The sequence below is a fragment of the Malurus melanocephalus genome, unplaced genomic scaffold (genome assembly GCF_030028575.1).
Source record: "Malurus melanocephalus ecotype Western Australia unplaced genomic scaffold, MMel_1.1 scaffold_126, whole genome shotgun sequence".
In the NCBI taxonomy this organism is placed as follows: Eukaryota; Metazoa; Chordata; class Aves; order Passeriformes; family Maluridae; genus Malurus; species Malurus melanocephalus.
The window spans coordinates 1,739,364-1,764,582 of NW_026623358.1; the positions used below are offsets into that span (position 1 = coordinate 1,739,364).

General features: G+C 41.6%; 1 protein-coding gene across 3 annotated transcripts in view; it reads left to right on the forward strand.

The window, feature by feature from the left end:
• The window catches only part of PHACTR1 (phosphatase and actin regulator 1), a 304,815-nt gene that overhangs the window by 256,732 nt on the left and 22,864 nt on the right, over nt 1-25,219 (forward strand). The gene's annotated exons all lie outside the window — the stretch shown is intronic.

Sequence of the window (25,219 nt, forward strand, 5' to 3'; positions counted from 1 at the left end):
AATGTTGAGGATTTCTGATGAGAACTAGAAAACTGAGGTCAGATATAGCTGTCTCAGAAACTTCTGTGTTCATGCAATGATTTCTGTAATCAATTTAATACTCTTGCATTGTCAACTTGGTGTTASGCAGAGCTGGTGAATTCTGTTAGTTGCTCTCCAGTGTGAAAGCCACGAGGAAATGACCAGCCAGTTGTTCAGAATTTCCTTTCCTTTTATTGTGGGGGTGAGTGGCAAAGGGGGAAACACTGCTACCATGTTGTGGAGACAGGAAGAATAGGAGCTGCTGATAGATACCACTTTCAGTATTTTATTTACTTTTCTTTCATGGCCTTGTTTATTGCCTTTTTGGAATAAACTAACCACACCTTTCCAACCTGTCTTTGGAAGTTTTTGGGCTGAATCATGCTCAGCCTACTCCAAGACCTATCTAATTCTTCAGTATTCTTGTAGAGGGGCTTCAGCAAACATGCCCAAAATATGTAAGATGGTGCTGCACTGTTGCTGGTWCTGTGATTTTTCAGTTTGGTCTTTATTCAGCTTTATTCTAACCTTGGTAGACTACAGCTGCAATGGATCTCTGGGTCCCRAAAAAAACAGTACATGACAGCAAGGTCCCAATGCCTATATAGTTAAATTTGCACCCTTTTGAAGCATGTGAAGAATTTAAATTTTTGTGTTTTACTCTACCTCACTGCTTGACCTTGCAATAATATTGAACAGCATTTTCACTGTGTTGCCCATTTGCCTAAATTGCTTAAGTCTTTTTGAAGTTTTCCAACTCAGGCTGATGAAGGACAGTAGTGTCACTTACAAACATTGATTCTGCACAGCTCACTGTGCACCAGGTCTTTTTCATTAAAAGTATTTTATTTTTCACCTCTACAAAACCTGATTTTTTTTCCTCACTAAACAATGTTTCTTCAACATTTGCCTTTTTAACAAGGGAAATTATTTTTGGCAATCCCCAAAACCAATCCTGTCTAAGCCCCATAATCTCATAATGTTGATTTTTGTTTCACCAGTTGTATCTCTGCTAATTTAGTTTGAGCTATAATGCTTGATCTTGTCTTCTAATGTAGCTAGGACTTAGGGACAATCACATTTCAAATAATTAAAACTAGGTATATAAGTTCAAAAAATAGCTGAGCTGAATGAAACTACTRTTTCATTCCTGCTTTATAGTGGTGTAATATCACTGAAATGGGTAGGATTTCACAAGCTTTAACTGGAAAGGTAGAGTTGCCAGTCTGACCTTTTAATTACTGGTATTTACAACTTAGTATGTCATCTCTTTGAGTAGTTGAAAACAATCAAAGAAGTATGAGGAGAAAACAATTTTGCTCGTATAGAACATGCAGAAGCTACAGACATTTCAGCAGCAAAAAAGAAAGGTGCCTGTCTTACYAATGCTTTATATTTAAATGTGATGTATCCATGTGCACAGACTGATGCATGTTAGATTAAAATAGAGAGAATATTTCAATTTGGATAGTATTTGCTTACTGTCCAGACTTTATTAGTGAATCCATCCTTTGCTGTTGCTTCGTAATTGTCACACAGTGGTGCAAATGCCAAGCAAAATTGATGTAGCGAAGCATTTATAGTCGTTAGAGAAGATGCTAGATGCAGACTATAATTGCAGCTGGCAATTTTTGGATTTCAGAGGGATTTGTACTGCTCCACCAATGGTTCCCTAGGGTTTAAAATATCCAGCCAATCAAATCACATATGCTACTTACTTACTTATGGAAGTAAAAAATGYAGAATAAAAACTTTAGCATATAGTTATTGTCTGTAATGGATCAATTAATTTTYACCAAGAGGCTGATTGGGATACTCCAGTATTTATGCGTAATCCTCACAGTATTTAGTTTGGAAGAGCTCATTGGCTGCCACATTTGGCAGATCAGAATTTAGTATTATAAAGAGAACATCTCTTTTAAAGATTCCTCTATCCAGGCATATTGAGATTGGCCATTGACATATTGTGTGGGACCAAAATCATCCCAGGTGCAGTTCCTCCAGCTTTATTAGAGTTGTGCCGGGAATCAATTTGGCTCAGAAAGGTCTGTTCAGATCCTGTTTAAATGTAGCTTGGAACCTCTGAACCTCCTGTTATTCCCAGAAAATTGTTATGACTTTGATGTTACATCATCCAACTGGAAGAGAGACTCCAGAGCAGAATTCCCTGTTTCCCATGCTGGGAGAATAGTGCCCTGACTTACACCGGGCCAGCTATAAGGGTGAGGCTGCAGGGACTGTATCTTATAGCAGGATCTGGCCCTCTACACACCTCAGTGCTCACTCAGCCATCAGGCAAATTCTTTGTGCCTGTCACAGAAACACTTCATGTGAATGTTGTGCTTTGCTGGTCTGTGTCCTGTATCGAGGCTCAGCACATGCAGACCCAAGCAAAAAACAGAGCTTCTTGCCCAAGGCGGCAAAATATGTCCTGGCAAAGGCAGGAGATCCCACAACTTATGAATYCCACCCACATGAATAGGCCACCACACCATAAACCATTTCTGAGCTGTCCTTACATAGCAATTATGGCAGTTGATTACAGCAATTAATTAGCAGACCTCCTCCTCTAAACAAGCCAGAATGGATTACTCCAAAATGTGACACCTACTGTGAAACAAGGAGCAAAAATAGTGAATTAAGATGCAGAACTTTCAGCTCAAGACCACATGTGACATGGGGATAGGAAATGGATGCTGGAGGCCATGTTCTTGGCTGCTAACAACTCTATTAACTTCTACTCTAAAGTGCAAACCTTCTGTGCTAAGTAAATCTTTAAGTGAATATAGTTTGGTTTTTTTTGTTTTTTTTTTTTTGCCTGTTTAGCTTCTCCAATACTCCTCCTCCATTTTATCCCCCTGGTGCCTGCACAGCTTCACAGCTGCTCAAGAAGTGYGCACATATGACTGTAAGACAGAAAGATAACAGGAGATAAAACAGGACTCTGAGAGTTAATGGGGAGAGGGTGGGAAAAGACAGACTTCTCCCTTCTGCCTGTCTGCCTGGCTGTGTTGGACCTGCTAGGAAGCACAGGCTCCCTGGTCATTCAGGTCAGAGAAGCAGCCARGAAGACTTGGATTTGGCTTTCAGGATGAAAGGAATGGGGCATATCCAGGCTGTGATGGTGAAACTTGGAAGTTTTCCCAGGGCAATGATAAAGGCCTGTCAGGAAGCCCTGGTGAGAAGGAGGGCCAGCACTGATGGGTGATGGACAGCAGAGCTGCATGTGTCCCAGAGACTGCAGGAATGTCCCCCGGTACTGAGAGAGGTGCTTCAGTGCCAGTCCTTGCATTTCTGTTTTACCAAGGTATCATAATGATGGTCATAAGAGACCATGCAGACTTTCTCAATTGACATATTTAGTAAACACAAGAGCCCTTCAGAGAAACAGTAGCTTTTGCTGTGGACTTTGTGCTCCCTTGGAATGGGACCAAGGTACCTGGGTTTTTTGTGTCTTTCACAAAGTCTCTCCCATACCCTGAGACAATGCGTGTCTTTAGACTGACTGGTCTGCCACACATCGTACAAGGGGGGCTTTCTRAATCATTCAAGTATTTTTGAATCTCTTAATCCACCAACTCTGGTGAAGGTTCTCATTAACAATTAGATACAGCAGTTTAATAAAGCTGAGATTTTAGCCCACTGCTTCTCAAGAACACAATGTATTTGTTTTCCCTGATTGTTTCCATCCTGGCTTCTCCCATCTGCTGGAATTGGATCATCTAATAACACCGAAAGTCTGGTACTCCAGTGTGCTATCATCATATTGCTAATAATCGATGTCAAGGGAATTTCTTGAAAGTCCTAATTGCTGTCTGCAGGTCAGGAGGCAGAGGAGACACATAAAGGCTGTCCACTGACCCGTAGTGCTTGTCAAGAGACTGCTGCCCTTCACTGGAAGGTGCCACAGGCAACCCAGTAAGATTTTGCAATCCAATAAGGGTTTGTGTTATGCTGCTAAAAGCTGTTAGTGGTAGGGGTCATTTTTAACCCAAGATTATGCCCAGTGTGAAAGCAAGGAGAGATGAGGTGGGGAAGCAGCCCTTCTGCACACTAGCTAACTAGTAAAATGGGAAACAAATAAAGAAGTAACAAAYTACCTTTTGCCTCTTCTGTGACTTTGAGGGATGCTCTTCCAATTGCTCAATCGAGTCCTGTGTGTGTGTCACTGTATATGTTCTGCTGGCTTTAAAGCAGTGAATTAGAGGCAATTCTAATTGTGTTCTCCTGCCAGATACACAGTAGTGCTCCTCATAGTTTTTTGTATAGCCCTAGATTTATTCACTACAGTACCTTACGGGGTATTGTCCTTACACCAGCAAGTGGAAAATCATGCTCCGAAGCAATGTAAATAGTATATTGCAAGGATCATGAGGCAGTAGATCACAGAGATGCTGTCTGTGTGTGTATGGCTGTAAATAAATACACTTGAGATTTGGACATGCACACCTGCTAGATGTGTTTTTATGGTCCCATTGATGTTTTGGAAATAGTACCAAGATGTCTGTGACTGAGAAATGTAGCATGAGAAGTCATAAAACTTTATGGAAAGACAGGTTAGACAGATGATGGTCACCTACTACCTTGTTGAGAAAGGTAATTTACGCATTCCCTGATCAATACCACATCTTCCTCAACTCTACTGAAAAATGCTGCTTAGAAACAGAAATCCTGTGATGGAATAACTTTCGAATTCCCACAAATATAAAAAAAGTTGTCATTGATTTTTAAAAYGTCATTTTAAAAACCAGGCTGCTGCGAGGTTTTTGGACTTATTCATATCAGATACTAGAAAGAAGAAGAAAGAAGGGTAGAAAAAATTAACAGTATGGAAAAAGATCAGACTGTCAGCATCACCATGAAGGTGACAGATATTACCAGTGTTAGGAAAATTAATCCWCAAGCACCACAGGTTTATGTCCAAAAAGGAGACAGAGGAGTCCYGCAACTTTATTCATGAATAAAGGGAGAGGTCACGGGCATTTACCATGGGGTCTCTCAAATTCATAGAGGACACAGCCTCTTTTTATCCCAATTTCCTGGCCACAGTTSCCTCTCTCTTTCCCCATTGGCTGAGGTACTTGAGAGTTACAGGCTCCCCRAAAACGCCTGATGAAACCCCCCCTTCTATYATACATCACCCCCTTTCAATATCCATCTCTGTGTCTCTGCTCTGGTAGTCTATTAACACAGTCTGGGATAAGTCAATCAGTGGAATTCCTATGGAAATCCTTCCCATTGTTTCCTTCTATCTCCCAGTATCAGACTTACCTTACCCTCAGAATCAGTCTGTTTGTAAAGACACTCCCTTCTCATTCCTTCCACCAGTACTGAGGAAGGGTCAGTCTGCAAGACTTGCAAAGTCATTGAAACATACAGCTGTTCCTTCGGAGGTATGGGRGATTGAATAGTTTTAAGTGATCATTTGTATTTACTAAAATTTTAGCTGTGAAGAAATACAGCTTTTGCAAATGGTTAATTCTTTAAACAGCTTTGCAGTCCCATTAGGGAAGGGTTTTACAGCCAGAGGAGGRCAGCATGATGGCCACGGTTGAGCATGGCTGAATCTGCTCGTGGCTGCTCCCCATCCGGTGCTGTGGAGGGCATTTTGTGCCCTCCCCATCTCCGAGTCATTTAGGGATAAAAAGAATGGGCAGACAGCAGGATTAGGCTTTATTCACAGGCCTCATTTTGTTGTGTTACGTGAAATAATTTCTTCCTAATTATATTTGACGTCTGCAATTCTCACACTTATTGTTAGCTTCCACTAATGAGAGAAGAGCAAGTGCCTAAAGCAAGAGCTCATCCCTGACGGCAGCACGCACGCGCGGACGTGTGTGAAGCTTGCTKCTTTGCATGCGGGGTGCTGGGGATAAATCACACGGAAAATGGGATTGTGGTAAACAAGCTCATCTAAATCCTGGATTACAGGGAACAATGTGACAGTGCTGGATACATGAATGGGGGTAACCGAGAAAAACTGCGGAGGGCTGAGCCTCGGTTTCAGCAGCGATAGTACCTGGGGAGAACGGCGTTTTTTCCCTTTTAGTTTAGCTTCACCAGGAAGCTATTCATTTGCAGAAACCCCAGGGGAGTGATCTAAATTGCTCTTAGCTTCAGGGGAAAGGCCGGRAAAGTAGGTGATTATTTATGGGTGACAAGCTGAAACTGAGCCATCGTTGTACATCTGGGCTCAACCCACTGGCAATAAATACTCTGAGCAGAGCTGGTCTGGGTTCTGTGCCTGGGTGCAGATGGGAGATGGGCGTTCAAGGCCCTTGTCAGCCCTGTTTTCTGTGATTGATGTCACGACAASCTCTGCTGGGCTGAAAGGAAGGGTGGCGTTGTAGTTAAAATACTTTGAGAAGGTTGCATCTTCCACAAGCTTTCCAACCTCGGGCAAGCCACTGAAAGAGACACACACATACATATTTATATATTCATTTATTTAGKGCATGTTGGGGTCTCAAAAAGTACATCCATGCCTATGAACTTTGGAATGTTCTATTAGTTGACAAACTCACAGCAACATCTGTGTGCTTTCAAAAAAACTACCCCAATATCAAGATCTCTTCAGACATCTAATTCTGTGTTTCAGTAGGACAGGGATCCTCATTTCTGAGCATGGTTTGCACTTAACTCTTTGTATGAGGAATTTCCATGGCTAATATCATCATTCATCACAGAAAAAGGCATATCTAATATCATGATGCTATTACTATTGGTTTGATTGATGGTTTATTTTTGCATTTCATAGCTAACAGCTTGAGTTTGCTTTGTCTGAGTAATTTGCTGTGGCAAAAGGTCAGTTGTGCAATCAAGGGAAAGGGGATGTGACAATGTCACCACAAAACATATCACCTCTACATGCTCCCTGGTCTGGGGGATGAACAGTGTCCTTAACCTTTGCAGCTCCACCTTGGGATGGGATAAAACCCTGCCCACATCAATTTCGCTCAGCTAGGGCCAGCAGATGTTTTGTTATTTATGGGAGCAAAGCCTTGAAGAGTAGATGTAGTCTGTCCTTGGGCAGATGTGTCTCTCCATGTTAGAAGATGGAGCTCCAAATGTACAGAGACATTTTTATTTATGCTACTATAAAGGAGGGGAAATGTTGTTCTGAGGAGGGGRATGGTTTTAATGGTTGACAACAGGCAACAGGGAGTGGAATTTGAGGGCAAGGTCTCCCCAGAGGCACATGTGTGACCACTGATGAAATGGAAAGTGTTTTCATCATGTCAGAAGTTCATTTCAATCAGAAACATCCCAAGCCCAGAATTTGTTATTCCTGGAGTCTGCCACTGTTCCTGTTTCTGCACTCATGGAAGCAGCACAAGTCACACCACTCTGTCATTGCAACATCTGTTTCTCCCATCCTTTCTCTGCAGAAGTTGAGGCAAAATGCATTACRGGGTTACAATTTCCCCTTCATGCTTCCCATTCTCTTCAGCCCTCTGACACAGTCCGTATTTGAGGTCTAATTCAGGCTGTCAACACAGCTGAGACAAATATGTTAAATCTACCTTAATTTCCTTTGCAGTTTCAGTGGGGTGTGGTATTGTTTGTTTTCCGCCCCAAACTGATTGCAGTTTTGYTTTTAGCTGTCAACCTACTGTCAGCTTTTATGTAAGAGGAAGCCACATTTCTCTGCTGGGCAAAATAATTCATGGTGATATAAATAAAGCTTGTGGCAGTATCAGAATAACATATTTCGGTAATAGATATGGTCTTATTACTCCAGTAAACAAGAGGTCACATGGAGTCTGTGCAGTAATCTCTTTTGGGTAAAAGAATGGCATTAATAAAAACAGGTGAAACAAACACAAGCGAGGAAGTAGCTGCTTCAAAATGTTGTATTCTGGCTTTAAAAAAAAAGGTGGGTAATTTGTTGGATTTGTCTTTTTCTTTTACTGGTTAATACTGACAAATTTAGAGCAGTTCCATTAAGAACTTGCTCGTAGATTTCCACCTCTAAAAAATCTAACCGTAAATCTTATTTTGTACCTGCTGATTATAGGTAGTTAATCACAAGCAAAACAGTTGCTTAGCCTGGATAACCTTGTAATTTCTGTAAAGGAAACAATCAGGTGGCAGTACAAGTAGATAAAAGAAACAGACTGGCAGGAATAAATTTCTCTTTATAGTCTGATGACTGTAAAATGGATAAATGGCTCTTTGAGCAAAATATTTAACCTCTCTCAGAAGTTACAATTTGCATTTCCTCTCCACTTCAGTGTATTAYAGCCTATTTAGCAACATGTTTGTGGGAGATTTAGCAGAGGCAATCCTTGTAAAGCAGTCAAACATGTATTTAAAAGCTGATTTGCGTCAGGATTAAAAAACTGTTTATATATGTTCACTGTGGCAATTACTGTGACTACAAGCAGAACTGCTAGAGGAGTAAGTCTGAGTTGTGTGCATGGTCATCCATCTATATCCAGAAGCTATGGAGTTTCACAGGCAGGCTCTTGYATGAGAGTGAACAGAGGTGACTTTTTGAAGAGTAAACAAGATTTAATGTCTGGTGTTTGTTTTGCGTAGGACTAAATGTCTTTTGGACGAACGTATCAAGAAAGGAAATATCCTTACCATTACACCTGGTACAATTATATAATGATGGAATTTTGCATATTTTCCCTAAAACAGTGTTAACAAAAGAATCACTTAGAGATGAATGAGGTTTTTTGGGTTGTTTTTTTTTTTTGCATGTGTGAAGAAAAGTTATAACCATTCTTACAGAGGCGGGTTTGGATAAGAATTAGTCTCCTGTTTCAACACACTGGGATTTTCAAGTGCTGCACAGACCATATGTGGGAATTCAACCAAGTCCTTGGCCTCAGACYTGATGGTGTGAAATTACCATTTATGTTAATAACTTCAGTGAAGAGAAAGTGTTATCATGTGTGGTAGACCACATCAATGTGTCTCTAAGTGTGCAACCTGTAGCATTCATTAATGGCCTTTCAGATAATAAATATCTTTCAAACCAGCAAGCTCCAGGGAAAGCACATTAGCACCAAGATTAACTCAGTAAGCTGGYTCTTCACTGACATCCCTGAATTCAGGAGGCAGCAACACTACTGGTTAATGAATAATTAGTAAAATAAGCATTCAATATATTGTATTTGCTCAATGAGCAAGCATCTGTAATGGCAGACTAGACTATTTATCCTGCAGAATATTGGAGTTTTTCAGCATGCTGGAAAAGCCTTCACTATTTCCTTTATTGCASTAATCAAGACAGAAATGTTCTTCCTGCCTCCCTGCAATTGTCTGTCTTTGTTTCAAAGGCTAGCCCTGCAAGCAGGGACCCTGATCTCAAACACCAGCAGCTGCAGAGGCACCAGCCTGCTTCTTCAGTGGGGAACAGGTGTGGCCCCTGGACCAGGGCCCCGTGTCTTCTACATGCTCAGGAACATCAGTCACCTGGCAGGGTGGCAGATGGCAGCTTGGTTGCACCCAGACCCTTTAGGGGAGCATGAAGGAAGGTCACAGATTCATATCATCACAGAATGGTTTGGGTAGGAAGACACCCTAAAGACCATCTGGTTTCAACTTCTCTGTCATGGGCAGGGTCACCTCCCACTAGACCAGGGTGCTCAAAGCCCCATCTGACCTGACCTTGAACACTTCAAGGGATGGGGCATCCACCACTTTTCTGGAGAATTTGTTCCAGTGCCTCACCATCCCCACAATAAAGAATTTCTTCTTAATACCTAATCTAAGCCCTCCCTCTGTCAGTTTAAAGCCATTCCCCATTGTCCTGTCACTACATGCTCTTGTGGAAAGTCCCTCTCCATCTCTCTTGTGGGCYCCTTAAGGTACTGRAAGGCTGCTATATGTAAAGTGKGAATTCTCTCTTTGGGAGCCCCTCAGAGAAGGTGCAGGGGAAGGTTCCTGGTAATCTGGCATGAAGGTATTTTCATAGCCACATCAGCCGGCCCACGTCCACCTAAACCTGCAAGCAGCATGGGAAACAAACTCCTTTGCCCTCTAGCTGCACTGGGAAGTTGGAGCACCCAAACTGTGCTCCAATTCTGGCTTTCCCAGAGCACTCTGTGCCTCTTATACAAGGACTTMCCTGCCCCAGGGAAGTTTTAGTATGCAAGGTTTAGCTATAAAAGAAGGAGGTCAGGCAGCCCCTCTGACAGGAATTGGTTTGTTTGGAGCTGCACATCAGTCTCGAAGTGGGGAGCAACTTCTCTGCCAGAAGTTTGGTTTCTTTACATCTCCCTGTCACGGGATTCTCCACCTGATCCCAAAACCTTCCTCTGCTTCTTTCTGGGAAAGGAGTGATTGATGTTCCAAGGCCAGAACATCCCCTGAGACYTTTCCTGGTTAACAACTGTGTGTAAATGCCTAGCGTCCTTCACCCTCAGATTGTGCCAGAACCATTCACCCTTCCCTTGTTTGAGCAGGCATAAAAGATGAGATAGAGAGACCCAAGCAATTGCAAGCATCGTAGAGCCATGTRATATTCCACCACCCATTTCATCTTCCCCTTCAGACTAGACATGCAAAGAAAATCTAATACCCTACTGCAGTTAGAAGAGCTGCCAACATTTTGCACTGCACTGTTTAATGCCAGCAAAGGGCTCCATCATGTTTTCTAATGTGACATGACAGATTAAAAAAGGCTCATCAGTGGAAAGATATGAGCTTTTGCCTCTGAAACCCATCATATATGACACATTTTGGGGAGGTACTTTTATTTCCCTTTTCCTTGACTAATTCTTCTCTTCAGAGTCTTCATTCTGTCTTATTGTATTTCAGTAGCGCTATTAGCCCTCTGCCACCCCACCTTGATCTGAGATACTGTGGAGCACTTGGCCTCAGTCTGAGGGATTTTGGAGCACGTATAAAGACAGTGATGGGGAAATGCAAGTCATCAGCAGAGGGATACCAGGAATGACAGCTCACTTGTCTCAGCATCCTCCCTGATCGTTGTACACTTGACTGCCTCTCCCACCAGCCCATCATTGTACCTTGCCTTTCTCTCAGTTCTGTGCACTTGCCATTAGACATGTCATGTTTTAACAATTAGGGCATGTGTTAAAATCTTCCAAAGAGCAGTGCTGCCTCACTTCTCAGCATAAAAGTATATCCGAAAGGATGAACTTGACCCAACATTCTAAAGATTCTGTGCCATCCTTMTTTTCTTTAATATTCCATTAATTAGTCATGGCAACTGGGAGTAGTTCTCAAAGACAAGAAGGAAAGTAAATGTCACTACCATATTCAAGGGGGCCTCAGGGAATTATAGGCCAGTTGACCTTACGTTCATCACCGGGCAGGGCATGGAACAGCTAATCCTGGAAGCCAATTCAGGCATATAAAGGACAAAAAAATTCATCAGTAGTTGACACAGATTCACAAGGGGAAGTCATGGTTGATCAATGTGATGAACTTGTACAGTGAAATGACTGACCCGGTAGACAACCAGGGAGTAGTAGATAATGTCTGTGTAGATTTCAGAAAGGCTTTCAACATCTCCTGTAAAATTCCTCAATTGTCCAAAAATGGGCCCAGCCATTCAGACTTTTCAGTATGAATTTACAATCCATTTACAAATCCATTTACACATCCAGCCCAGAGGCCAGTGTTCAGAGGCACCAAGTCTAGTTGGACTCCAGTAACTAGCAGTGTACCCCAAGGGGTCAGCACTGGGTCCAGTCCTCTTTAAGATCTTTCATTAATGATCTGGATGATGGGCAGGGCGTATCCTCAGCAAACTTGCTGATGACAACCAAACTGGGAAGGGTGGGTACTGTGCTGCCACCCAGATGGACCTTGACAAGCTGGAGAAATGGGCTGACAAATCTCATGAAGTTCATCAAAGGCAAGCACTGATTGCTGCACCTAGGAAAGAACAACCCCATGTGCCAGGATATATTGGRAGTTACCCTGCTGGAGAGCAGCTTGGCAGAAAAGGATCTGGGGGTACTGATGGACATGGAGGTGGACATGAGCCAGCAACTTGGTTGGGGGAGAATTGGCCAGTGGTATTCTGGGCTGTGTTAGAGAAAGAATTGCTAGCAGGCCAAGGGATGTGATCTCTCCCCTCTATGGAGCACTGGTGAGGCTACATCTGGAGYGTTGTGTCCACTTCTGGCTCAGGATCACAGAATATTCTGAATTGGAAGGGACCCAAAAGGATCWTCAAGGCTCCTCCATAGAAAAGAGATACGAGCATGTGGGAGGGAGTCCAACAAAGGGCCACAAAGATGATGGAAGTGATGAACTGGAGCATCCTTCCTGTGGAGAACAGCTGAGAGAGCTGGGACTGTTGAGCCTAGACAAGAAAAGTCTCAGGGGATCTTATCAGTGTGTGTAAATACTAGAAGGAAGGGTACAATGGGGACAGAACCAGGCTGTCCTCAGTGGGCTCAGTGACAGGACCAGAGGCAGCAGGCCCAAGTGAAATACAGGAGGTTCCCTCTGAACATCAGGAAACATTGTTTCTACTCTGAGGGTAACCCAAATAGTGCTGCAGGTTGGCCAGGGGGATTGTGAAGTTTCTCTCTTTSGAGATAGGAAGTTTGGAGATACTCAAAAAGTCATTTGGACACAGTCCCAGCTCTAGGCAGCCCTGCTTGGGCAGCAGGGTTGGATCAGATGACYTTCTGAGATCCCTCCCAAACTCACCGTTCTGTGATAGCACAAGGTAYCAAAAGAACTGACAATGTCAATATGTATTACCAACATCTTCAGCTTTGAAAGTGTACAATGTTGGCTGATTTTTTTTTATGCCTTTGGCCAAGTTCTGTCTCAGACTTCCCAAAATCTCGATTCCCTTCATGCTCTGCCATCTAAGGTTTCTATTTCATAAAGCTATTCTGGTATAATGCTTGACTAATTTCTCCTGATTTGGGTTATTGCACAATGTCTGTGTCAGCACAGACAATTTAGCCAAGTCACAAGCTCTGCCAAATGCCSATCTATGACATGTAGACTGTAAGAGTCTCTAGCTTACTTCAGTCCCAAGAGAGTGTGGGACTAGCCTGTGGGACCAAACTCTTTGTGTTCTGCTCCATGGAAAAAATTTTCAGGACTCAGTTTCTAAACATGAGCATCTCACAAACATGCTGCATTCACACAGAAATCAACTCCATACACCCAGCTTCCCTCAACAAATATTTCTATCACCCTTGTTCTTCCCCATCTCCTCAGTCTGCCTCTGCCATAGCAAAAAAAAAAAAAAAAAAAAAAAAAACAACAAAACAAAACCCAAAAAAAAGAGTCCCAGTTCCCCTTCCAAGAGTTTTCAGTGTCCCTGTACCCTTGTATAGCTCTTTTCTCCTTTTGTAATTCTATGAAGCAGAACCTTAGGATCTGCCTTCAGCACTTTCTACCTGTAGATGAATCCTGAGACAACAATCAGCAAATTACTGTTCTTTTTCAGTTTGGGGAATTGGGAGCTGGGTTCTTTCACAAACATCCCAGACAGCATGCATTAGTGCTGCCAGATAGCAGCAATGATCTGCAGTAGTGCATTGTACAGCAGTGTCCTGCTGTCTCCAAAGAAGAAAATAGAATGGAAGTGTGTATTTAATGCACATTTTGCTAAAAACACTGCTCAGTGGAGTTTGAAAAGCTGACAGAGTGTAGTAGTTGTGAGACATTCAACCCCCCCCCACTCCCATTCCTTAGCAGCTGGTGTTCATTAGCTGATCTCAGCMGAGCAAAGTTGTTATTAATTGTTATTACACTGATCTCCAGTCATGAGAGTAGGCTTACGACCCGATAAGCTACAGGGCACAAGTRTAAATTCAGCATGCCAGTAAAGCAAAACACAAGTCCTTGTGGCTGTGGCTACTGGGGCTAGAAGGAGGGCCTGAGGAGGTGTATTCTTTTACTTCAGCTCAGTGTGGATGTATGAGAAATTGCATGTTTTAAACTAATAAAGAAGTTGAGCAGAACTGGGAAGAAGGCACTGTGTCTGTCTGCCCAGGCCATCTTAGCCAGCATGTTTTAGTCCAGTCTGCAGCTTCTCATAGAAGGAGGGGCAGTTTCCATTTTTGTGAACACTTTGTTCATCATCGTTAAATACACAGAAGGGTTTATTGTCAGGGTGAGTGTGATGATTTTGTTTGCTCCTTTTTTCCGTGCCCCCTGTCCTTGCCATTACAGATATGCAGAAAACAAGTGTATGCCACAAAACCAGGGCACTGAATGCCCAGGGCAGAGGTATTTCAGTCTTGGCACTTGAGTGTGCCCTGCAGGGAAATCCAGGTTTCTCCTATGGCATGTCAGCAGCCATTAACAACATACTTTGCTCATCTTGAGCACAAAGTATTTTAAATATTAATTCTCTTCAGCCTTTCTGCCTGAATGCCACCAGCATAATTATTCAGTRAGGAGCTCAAAAAACACTCACCAATAAGGCAGTCTTTCTTTAGATGGCAAGCAATTACAAAAAATGTGGATTTTGATAGCACCTTCATTTGAAATGTCACAAGGAAGTTATCTACACTATTTTCCCAATGAAGTTTAAGAAGTGAAATGTCTGAAGTGTAAAGGAGAAATGATTCTTTAGGTCAACATGGCCGGGAGTATTTTCTCTCCCATTTTATATAAGGAAGATGAAAGATGTCATTGAGCATTCCCTCTTCCTCCATAGTTCAACATCACCTCTAGTTAGGGAAAAAAAATATTTTCTGGGTCTCAYCCCAGCAGCCAGATTGTGGTAATGAGGCAGGTTTTCACATCGATGAAATGTCAGATGGAACAGGGGAATGTGCAGGCCAGAGTACAGGAGCATGATTTTAGTTGAAAAACTGAGAGTGGAGAAACTTCAGTGGGGGGTGAACCAAGCCCTCAAAACTTCAGGGAGAAAATGTAAAAAGCTGATGTCACACTATGCAGGGGGCAAAGAGAAAGGCTGCAGCCTGTTCAGCACTGTTTGAATGTCCCTCTAGAAGTCTTTTGTTTCACAAGGAGGGGTTTGTTTATTTTGAAGTTAAGAKTATTTGCCTGGAAATAGGATCTTTGTTACTTAGGAGATTATTGRTTCCTGCTGGTAATTCCCTATTTGATGTAATAAGCCTCTTCATAGCATTCCATTTGTTTTGCTGTGGAAATATGTACAAAGGAACAACAGAAAATAAGCTTATCACTTTTTGGTCCAAATGTAGCCTCCAGGTAATTATGTGCATCTCAATAACTTCAAGAGAAGAAAATGAAGATGAGACAAGAATTCTCCTGAATAAAAAATATTTTGTCATGCTTTTAGGCCACTAGATTTGAAATTAAAGGYGATGATATAACTGTGAAATAATCCTATCTAATATCTTGTCAAAAKAACAAATATTCAGTTTCCGAAGGCATGGTTGGTCTTTTTTATTTTAACCAGGTAAATAATTTCTTCTGCTTTTGTTTCTAAAGCTAAACATGTTTCCTATTTTCTACCTCTGGTGCAGCATGTTTTCTCTGATATTCCGTGAGATGCTAGAATTTTTTAAACATTATTTCTGACCTTTGTTAATGCACAGAGGCTGAAGTAGGCTCTGGCAGTGAATGTATTAAATACCAGCTGGGATTTGTACAATGGGAAAACCTCTGGATAGGGTGGAAAACATGACATTCTCTAGAAAGATTAAAAAATAGATATATATATATTTATGTGTGTTTGGTGATGCAGATGCAAAAGAATCAATGTTGTCTAATAGATGCAAAGGCTCGATCTGACCAGCAGGTATCACATTAAATGTAGAGGAATGACCAAGGCACCTGTGCTGAAGTTTGAAATGCAGGCGCTGGGGAGAGTTCTCCTTGTAATCCACCTCAGTAGATTTGTGCTTGGAATCATTGTAGCAGTAACTGGACTGAGACTTGTGTCTACTGTTATTGGCTGAATAAGGGATTTTTTGCATTTGGTACTCAAACTGAACAATATAATTAGTAAGTGGAGTAGGGAAAATGGGCTAAAAATAGCAAGTACAGGCATCATTAACTTCTTTATTACACAMTGAAAACTAGCATTTCAGGTCAGAATTAAATATTATCTATTGCATTTTTAATGCTTTTTAAATTTTACTGTTTTTAAGAAAGATTGTTAAGAGAGCTGTTTTTTCAGCAGAAACTACTCRCTAAGTTTGACCTCACCTCGCATATAGTTTTTGGCCTCCCAGAATACAATTYTCCAGCAATTTGATGTTTGTCACAAACATTTCAGTGAGTCCTAATTATTAATCTTCAAATGAAAATTTTAGACACAGTCCTTTGCAAAAAATTACTGCTATTTATCACCTGCCTTTCATGAAGTCTGAGGATCTGAAATCCCTCTGTTACAAAATAGTTAATCACTCTTACTAGTGATTAACTATTAAAAGTGATTTTGACACTTTTAATTTGTTAAAAAGTGAACAAATTAAAGCTCTCAAATTTGTTCACTTCCACAAATTTTCCACTTCAGCAACAAGACAAAGTATGGGTACCATATTATTTCCTATGTGTCTTTTCTGTCAGAAACTGAACTATTGTGGTTTTTAATTGCTAACACTGCCAACTTCTTTTATAAAAGCTTTTATTTTGAGTTCCTATATTGTGGCTGTTCCAAGTCCCTGAGTATTTTAGATTTTGATTCATTTAGCAGAAAGTGTGTCAGTTGCTTTTTTTTTATCATTACCAGTGTAAGGTGCCATTTGGAGATTAATTTTATTTCTGCACTATTGTTCGTTTGCCTTTCTTCATGCTGGCACTGGTAAAATGGTCTGTGACAAACTAATATGGCCAGGGGGTGTATGTGATACAGGCTGAGAGAGCTGGGGTTGTTCAGCCTGGAGAAGAGAAGCTCCAGGGACRCCTTAGAGTAGCCTTACAGTGCTGCAGGGGGGTCTGCAACAGAGATGGAGAGGGACTTCTTACAAGGGCATGTAGGGATAGGACAGGGGGAATGGCTTTACACTGACAGAGGGTTTGGACTAAATATTAGTAAGAAATGCTTTACTATGTGGGTAGGGAGGCACTGGAACAGGTTGCCCAGAGAGGCTGGGGTTGTCTCATCTCTGGACATGTTCAAGGCCAGGTTGGATATGGCTCTGAGCAACCTGATCTAGTGGAAGGTGTTCCTGCCCATGGCAAGGGGGCTAGAACTAGATAACCATTAATCRTTTGAACCATTCTATGGTAGTTCCTTTCTCTGTTCTTTGATTGGTCTGTAACTCCTGTGATAACAGAGGAGACTTTATCAAGTTGGCTGTGTCTGTGTTGAGATTGACATCAGCAAGCTGGTGAAGTTCCCATCCAGATTTCCTTCCTTAAAATGAACAGATTCTTACATTTTGGATAGAGATTTTCCGTGGTGGTCACASCTTACTTGGACTGCCAAGTAAAGTTGGTTTATTTGTTTACGTGTTTAAAATGCCCCAGGTTTGATATTTTAGGGTTGCAGTTGTGTTAGTGCATACGTGAGTAAGAAGATTGGGTGCTGCTGCTTTTTGCATCAAACCAGTTGCATATTGGCAGTTCTAGGACTGTGATGCACCTGCTAATGTGAGGTCACATAAGGGCAGTCCCTGTGGCCCATAGGTAAACACGGTGTGGTCACTGTGACCCACTACAGCCCAGCTGGGGATCTGACCTTCAAGCCAGCTAAATATAGGGAAGATGGTTCCTCCATGATGCATTTCAGCCCTCAGCCCTTCCTCAGAGCCAGCATCTGCTTCTCAGGGTAGATTGCATTTAAGTTTGTGGCAGAAGATTTCTCAGAACAGCATTSTTAGAAGAGGGTGTTGCTGGGAAATATCACTGGGGCTTTAGAAGGTGAGGAGCTTTGGGGAGTGGGGCTGTACTTCCATTGTAATCCCTCAGCTTCCTTACATGTTTTCTTCCCTGGTCCCATAGACTTTCTTCCCACCTAAAACTTTGCTTTTTGTGTCTCCACCCCAAGGCCATGGCACATACACAGAGGAATRACTGCTTTATGCCTGTATCAAATATGTCCAAACATCCAAGCTTCCCTGAACATCAGGAGCGGGGGTGGGGGAAATGTGAAAAGAGAATGGGGTTCTGCTCTTCTGGCTCTTACTTGGAGTTGGCTCTGCTGTGACTTTTATGGTATGGAAGCACCTGTGTGCTGGAAAATAGAGACGCCCCAGATTTGTTTAATTCAAGTTGCTAAAAACACCAGGAGTGGTGTCACTACTCCAGTCACAGCTGGCTTGGCTCAGTGACAGAGAGCTGAAGGGGTCTGAACCCCCACCTCAGGTCTTTTGTTTGGCAGGGTGGTCCATAGGATAGTTGTGAAACATTTTAGCAGCAGGAAAAGGGGGGGGGAGGGGGGGAGCACCTTTGCAAATATAATAATGATCATCTAGTCTCCTACAGATCTTCCAAATACTATGTTTGGAAGAGTAAGTGCAGAAGTTGGTAGAAGAAGCCTTCAAAAACTAGTGTTTGGAGGAAAATAATGTTGTATTTAACCAGAAAAAAAAAAAAAGAAATCTTGCTATGAGGTGTAAGGCAAGCAAACCTTAAGGCCTGAGGTTCAGGTTCTGTATCTTTACTTCAAAAATGTGTCTTTAAAGACTCATTGCTGGAAGTATGTTTGTTCACAGAGGCAAAACAACATTACTATAGAGAGAAGAGGTTTTAAAAGAAGCCATTCAATAATACCTGTAGACAGCAAGCATATCTGTTCMGCTCAGAATGATTTTCATGATGCCATTTTACTGAAGTCATTCATAGCTTGACCTTGAACTGTGAATTATGATCTCTGTAGCTTCGTAAAATCAGCTTTTAATTTAATATTTTTACATTTGGTGAAGCAAGTATCTTCTCACAATGCTGTATGGACAACAGCAGGGTAACTACTAACATTTTAGAACATTTGTTTCTCTGTTACAATGGGTCCTAACATCCATCTGTTTTTTCTGGCATGCTTTAGATTTTCAACCAGCATTTAGTACATTTTTCCCTCTGGATTTCTAGTATGCAAAAATAACCCAATTTTATTGTTCCAAAAATACATTCTTGAATTAAATACATAGTAAATTCCATCTTATAAAAAATATTGTTCTTTGTTGCCTACTGCAGTTGTTGGATATTTTGTTCTTGGGACTAGGAATAAGAGAATTGAGAAGTAATGCTGCAAAGCTAATGTGGTATAACTATCATAATTCACCTATGCCCTTTTTTTAAAAATCATTTAAATGTACATGATCATATTTTATGTGAGCAGCCAGCATTTGGCTGAGAGCTTTGATGTTAATGGAACAGCACAGGAATAAAATTGAGGAGGCTCCATTTTAGAGCTTGAGGTGTGAGGCATGATYTTACAATGTTCCACAAACCAGTAGGCATTTTGCAGTTAGTATTATTGAACAGAAAGCCAAAATCTGAATTTGTGTGCCTATCACTSCTTGGCATTATCTTTAGAAAAGAAATGAAGTACTTCCTTGGGAAAATGCAGGTGTCTGCATTGTGATAGCAGTCTAATGAAAGACTGATGACTTGGGCGTGTCATTATTCAGGCTGTTTCTAATCAGAGTTATAGGGCTATCTAGTAATTGCTTTATTTCCTTTAGCAAAATACAGCATTCATGGCCCAAGATGATTCTGCTTTATTTGGGTATTTTAAATAAATTGTTCCATATATGATGGACAAGATTTTAACCTTATGGAAACATAATGAATTGTCAAAATCTACATTTTGATTATGATTGTCTTTTCCCAGGAGACCTACTCTGGGCAGACATCTCTTTCTCGGGAAACTTGTAACTTTCCAAAGAATAAATCAAAATCATAATAATTCCATCCCTCAGTGAGCTGAAACTCACTCATTTGTGCCATGACTCAAGAATAGATTCACATGGTCTAAAGAATGGGAAAACAAATTGGTCAGTTTTAAGAGTTTTAAACAAAGGGCCAGCTTGGTTATATTTTTCACTATCCACAGATGCTTGAGCAAGCAAAAAATTTGCTGATTAGTTTTCCCAAAAATCCTCAGTGCAATCTAGACTAATCGGAGCTTTAAAGACTATATTGAAGCTGTTTCTCAACACAAAATTGTGTCTGGGATAAAGATAATTTTGGGGGGTAGTAAATGACTGCTTAGAGTCTGAATTAAAAGTCTGAATAATTTTAGTTGTAAATCCGATTTTCCTGTAGAGCCCAGCTGGAAACAGAACTGCAGATGAGTTATGGGAACTGTAATTTGCTCGGCTCACATTCCAGGCTATTCTGTATTTCTTGCAGTGCACTARTGCTGAGCAAAAGCATTGCCTCTCTCCTCTGGGGTATGGGACTGCTGTAGCTATCCTGGATCAAATGGTCCAGTCCAGGGAATGCCCTGGGATACTTCAGGCAGAAGCAGGACCTTGTCAGTAAGGCACCCTCAGAAAGTACTTTTATCTTCAGCTGATACTTAGCAGTTTTTCAGATTTTCACCAAAAGCAAACATCTCCCTCCAAAATTGTCTAACTAGTTATTTCCTAAACTGTCACAGTGGTGCTTCACCCATTTCCCTAGGGATGAAAAGACATCTCTCCCCACATTGGTCTGGTCTAGTCATTGCCACAGTCTTCTTTATAGCTGCAGAAGCATCACTGTCTCCCGGGGGCTGAATATTTTAAATCAACAGGGAAGCTGAGAGAAGTCATTGCATGATAACTTAATCATGGCAAACACTCCTTATGGTTTTATTGCCCTGATTTCTCAAAAAAATGAATTACAAAGCATATTATCATGACTGATACCAGGAGACTTGTMACACGTACCTGTGAGTGAGCTTAACGAAAGTGATAATCCTACAGATTAGCCAACATCTTAATGGAGTCTAGTACAAGAATTTCATTGGTATAAAACTGTTACACTTGCTTCTTTGGGTAGGGATTTTCTATTTAATATGCCTTCAGCTTATTCACTCATTGGTAAAACTGTATTTAATCCCATTTTATAAATCTTGTTTAGAAYGATAGTTCTCTGTTGACTCTATAGTCTGGCTGGCAATATCTGGGCTGACACTTCAGAGAAGGTGAACCTCCAGGCTTACAGTGATTTTTTGTTCATTGTGCAGTGATGTAAGGAAAGGAGGTAGTTCATTCCTGCCCTCTGCTAACAGTTAACTGGTAGAAGCAAATACAAGATTTTCTTCTCCTCTGTTTTTCTCTAAATTTTCTGTACATGGCATGGAAATGTAAAGAGCTCCTGATAGCTTTTACTTCATCAGTTCTTTTTTGCTATCAGCATTATTATTGTTTGGAAAGGCAAAGCAAATTAACACTCTTTGCTCCCATTGAATTTTCCTCATGTGGAATAACTGTGCTGATGTAAATCACCGCAGTTCTATTGCCTTCAGTCATACTCATTTATGTCRCTTAAAGACCAATGTGACAAGTAGTTCTTTGTAGCAGCTGGCTTCTCATGTGCCCAGCTTGCATTTACTGCTCTGTTAGAGCGATAGCAAGGGTGTTATGAGCCCACTTGTAGCTGATTAAAGATATTTGTATGTACAAAATAAATTCAGGAGTTGCTCCAGAGGTTGTGCTCAGAAGTTATTTTACATCAGGGTGACTTAAGTCATGAGGAGCAGCTGTGACTGTGAGCATGACTTGGCTCAGAGATGCCTTGGGGATATTCTGGACATCTCACCATACTGCTGTGTGCCCTGTTAYACCCAGCAGTCCAGTTCTTGGGTCATACACACACCAGATGTCACCATTCAAGCACAGGAGAGCTGCTGGTTCTATCTTTCTTGCCTGCACACACTCACAGTTAATAAGCCTGGCAAGTGTGGGGGGAATAATTTTCYAGCAAGCCCCTATATTATATCCAGCCATTATATTTGTGTATGAGCCCACATTAGGCCCTTAAATTTTTTTGTCCTCTGGACAGAGGCAAAGTTGAATTCCTGGTACACAGAAAACACATATCCCACATCATCCTGTTCACATAACAACGAGCTGGATGGTATCCACCAGTGCTTTCTTGAAGCTCATCCACAGCAAAACAAGAGATCAAGGAGAGAAAACCCGTGACTCCTGGTAAGGAACAGCCTAGGCAGCTGGGAGCATCTTGCTTCAAAGGTGTTGCCAGACAAAATAAGCTGCAAAAATCTGAGCCTATGCCCCACAGCTGGTTGGCTSCTGTCCTGAGAGCCCTCACGGAATGGCCACAGTGCAGAGCAGGGTAAGCATCACTGTGTACTTGATTTTAAGTGTTTTGTCATGCCCAAGGAGATGTTTTTCCTTTTATTGCTCCTGCAGAACACTGACACACAGAGCAGAAACTTTTCATTCTGAGTTCTCAGTTTGCTGGACAGGTTCCAAACAGTAGCATCCATCAGTGAACTTGCTGCCTTTCTTTCCTGCTGCTGCCTGAAGAGATTACACCTGCACCAGCCAATATTTTAGATCTACAGCAATCGATTTTGCATGATTGTTYCTCCTGGCCCCAAACTCCTACTCGTCCTCCATAATGTGACCTGCCCAGCCCAGAACAAATTCAAAAGAACAAACAAAAAAAWAACAACACGCAACAAAATAAGCCCCACTACACATTGTCCTTATGCAGAGCTGCTCAGCTCTTATTGTCTAGCACAAGGAGCCTGATGCATTTGATCACCCAGGACATTAATTCAGAAAATTCATTTGCTGTCAAGTTTATCTTTGTAAATGTGTACAAACTTTTATTTTTCACTCATAGTCTTATCTGGATATTATTTTTTCACTGAAATCCTAGCAAGGCTTTCCTTATTTCACCATAAAACTTAGGAAGATTTCCTTTGTGGTAAAGCCTTTGTCACAGTGTATTTGCAAAACTGTTTGAAGTATAATTTTGCAAAAATATTTGAAACATAAACCAAGCAACACATTGTAAAGCACAAATTACAGAAAACTTTCCTGTCCTATTGAATGCCTGAAGCACATTGCAAAACTGTATAGAGGAGACAGTGAAGGTCRGGCATGTTCAAACAAGGGATTTTAAATACACAAAGTGCTGTTAGAGGTGGTTACTTGTTAAGGSCTGTCTATTAGACACCTGCACTCACTTAATTCAATGAAACAGCCRGAGTTGCCTTTCTGACCAACAGCAGCACTGCACATCCCACTCCATCCTCACAGTTTTCCCAAGCAGATCCTTTCTTTGCCATGGCACCAGGTTCCTTGCTCACCTCCATTTTCTCCTATTTATTCTGATTGTGCTGCTAATGAGACACCTTTTTCCTGACCTGTGACCTCCTGATYGCCTCATGCAGCCCCTGTGATGTTAAATGAAATAAGGCACCGCAGCAAGCCAGCAATCAAACTGCTGAAATCAACCTCTGCAAGCTAGGTGGTCTTCATTAACAATTTTTTTATTCTGGGCAGTGCAGGAAAGAAAGCAGAAGAGGTGAGCTATCATCACTGGTGTTTGCCAGGGTCAGAGCTGTATGCTGGCGATGGTGTACTGAAATCTAGTGTGAAAGACAAAAATGTGTCTCTGCAGCCRTAGCAATAAAGCAAGAGTTACTTGTGTTTCTTGATTTACAGTATCTGTAACTAGTATCAAGATTTTCAAAGATTGGCAGAGATGTTAACAGCTGTTCAACACCTCACAAACCAAGAAATTAGGAGGCAAGAAACAAGAACTAAAATGGTGCTGTTCTGAGAAGCTAATGAAGGTGTTTGTAAAGCCCTGATAGTTTGGGGTCAGAAGTCACTGTAACATTATGAGAAGAAATTAAATTAAATGAGCAAGAGACCATGAAAAGCTTGGAAGGGAAGGACTGTGGAAAGGGCTGGGTTTGTTTGAGGAGCTCATCAAGAAGGGTCTTGCAATGAAGGAGCAGGAGCAGGCTCAGTCAGTCCCAAAGGATGATGGAAATGGAAATGTAACAGGAGTTCATGGAGATGAAAGCAGACACTGCTAGTGGAGGCCAGGAGCCTCCATGGCTTCTTTTCATGACCTTCTTCATTCTCCAATGCTGCTTTACTGCTTGCACTGTAAGGACTAATTATGATTTTGTTCCACTGCAAGGATATCTTAGCTTTTCCTACTGCCTAAATCATATTATTAAAAATTCTTGGGATTATAAAACCCCAGAGGTGATTGACAACCCATGAATTAATCTATCCAAAAAGTCACAGATTTTTCTGCTGTGGACCACTTAAAAATGGTGGTCACCATTTAGGCAGGAGCACTCTGCAGCCTGAAAAGGGTGGATCCTGCAATCTACAAAGTAATTTGACTCTTGGTGGGGAACATGGGTATCCTTGCCTGGCTCGGGAGCCCTACCAGTGTGGGGGAGAATCCCATGGTCTGTARGTCCTGAGCAGCACAGGAGTAGAGGGTGCCTATAATAACAAGGACGAAATACTTAGAGGAAATCTCTGTCCTGTTGTGTGGAAGCAATGACATGGTGGAGTGAAAACTTCATTTAAATGGATCTGCTTCATGGTCCTGGTACCTCACTAYGCATGTGGAAGACTTGACCCTTCTGTAGGTACATAAAACTTCTGCCTTCTACTAGAAATGCCCTAGTGTGAACTGTTCATGACAGAAAAGATATCTGAGCCCTTCAATCTCTCTTTCCCTGGAAAGGGGAGGACCTTTTGGGGAGAATTTTCTTCTTTCTCCTTTTACTCTGATGTTTGTTTCTGTGGAAATCATCCACATGCTGGATGGCTGGAGTTCATCCTGAACATCCCTCTGACGCATCCTCTTGAAAAGCATCCTGATACGGGGGATAATAATTGTAACACAATTCCTGCAGACCCACATGGTGGGGGCTAAAAGTGGCAACTTTTTCTCTTTAGTTTTCATGTGCTGCTAGAAATAGGTTTTTTTAATTGCTTCATAGTCCTAAGGTGAAGTCTCCCATTAGCAACAACTTCTGTATCTTAAAGATGGTAATAGCAACTACCTGAGTAGGACTTTCTGTGTTCAAAGTGCTTTGCAGACATTCTTTACTTCTGAATTAAGGATCATTTTCTGTCCCTTTCAACGTTTTTCTAATGACRTAAATGTTCAGTTTGGACATAAAAGGGACAGAGCTCCAGACTCCAAATTCTACACTGAATAGGGCCATGTTCTTCTGTTTGGTATTCTTGGTGTAAAGTGCCCTCAAAGGACATATGGCTGGTATCACCTCTGCTTCTGGAAATCTTCAAACTGCATAAAATCAGTGCCTGTAAAGCTTCTGCCTTCAAACAGCAGGTGTAAGGGGTGGGCTGCTACCCCTGYTTGTGCTTTGTTCAACCCTGTGCTCTGCACACCG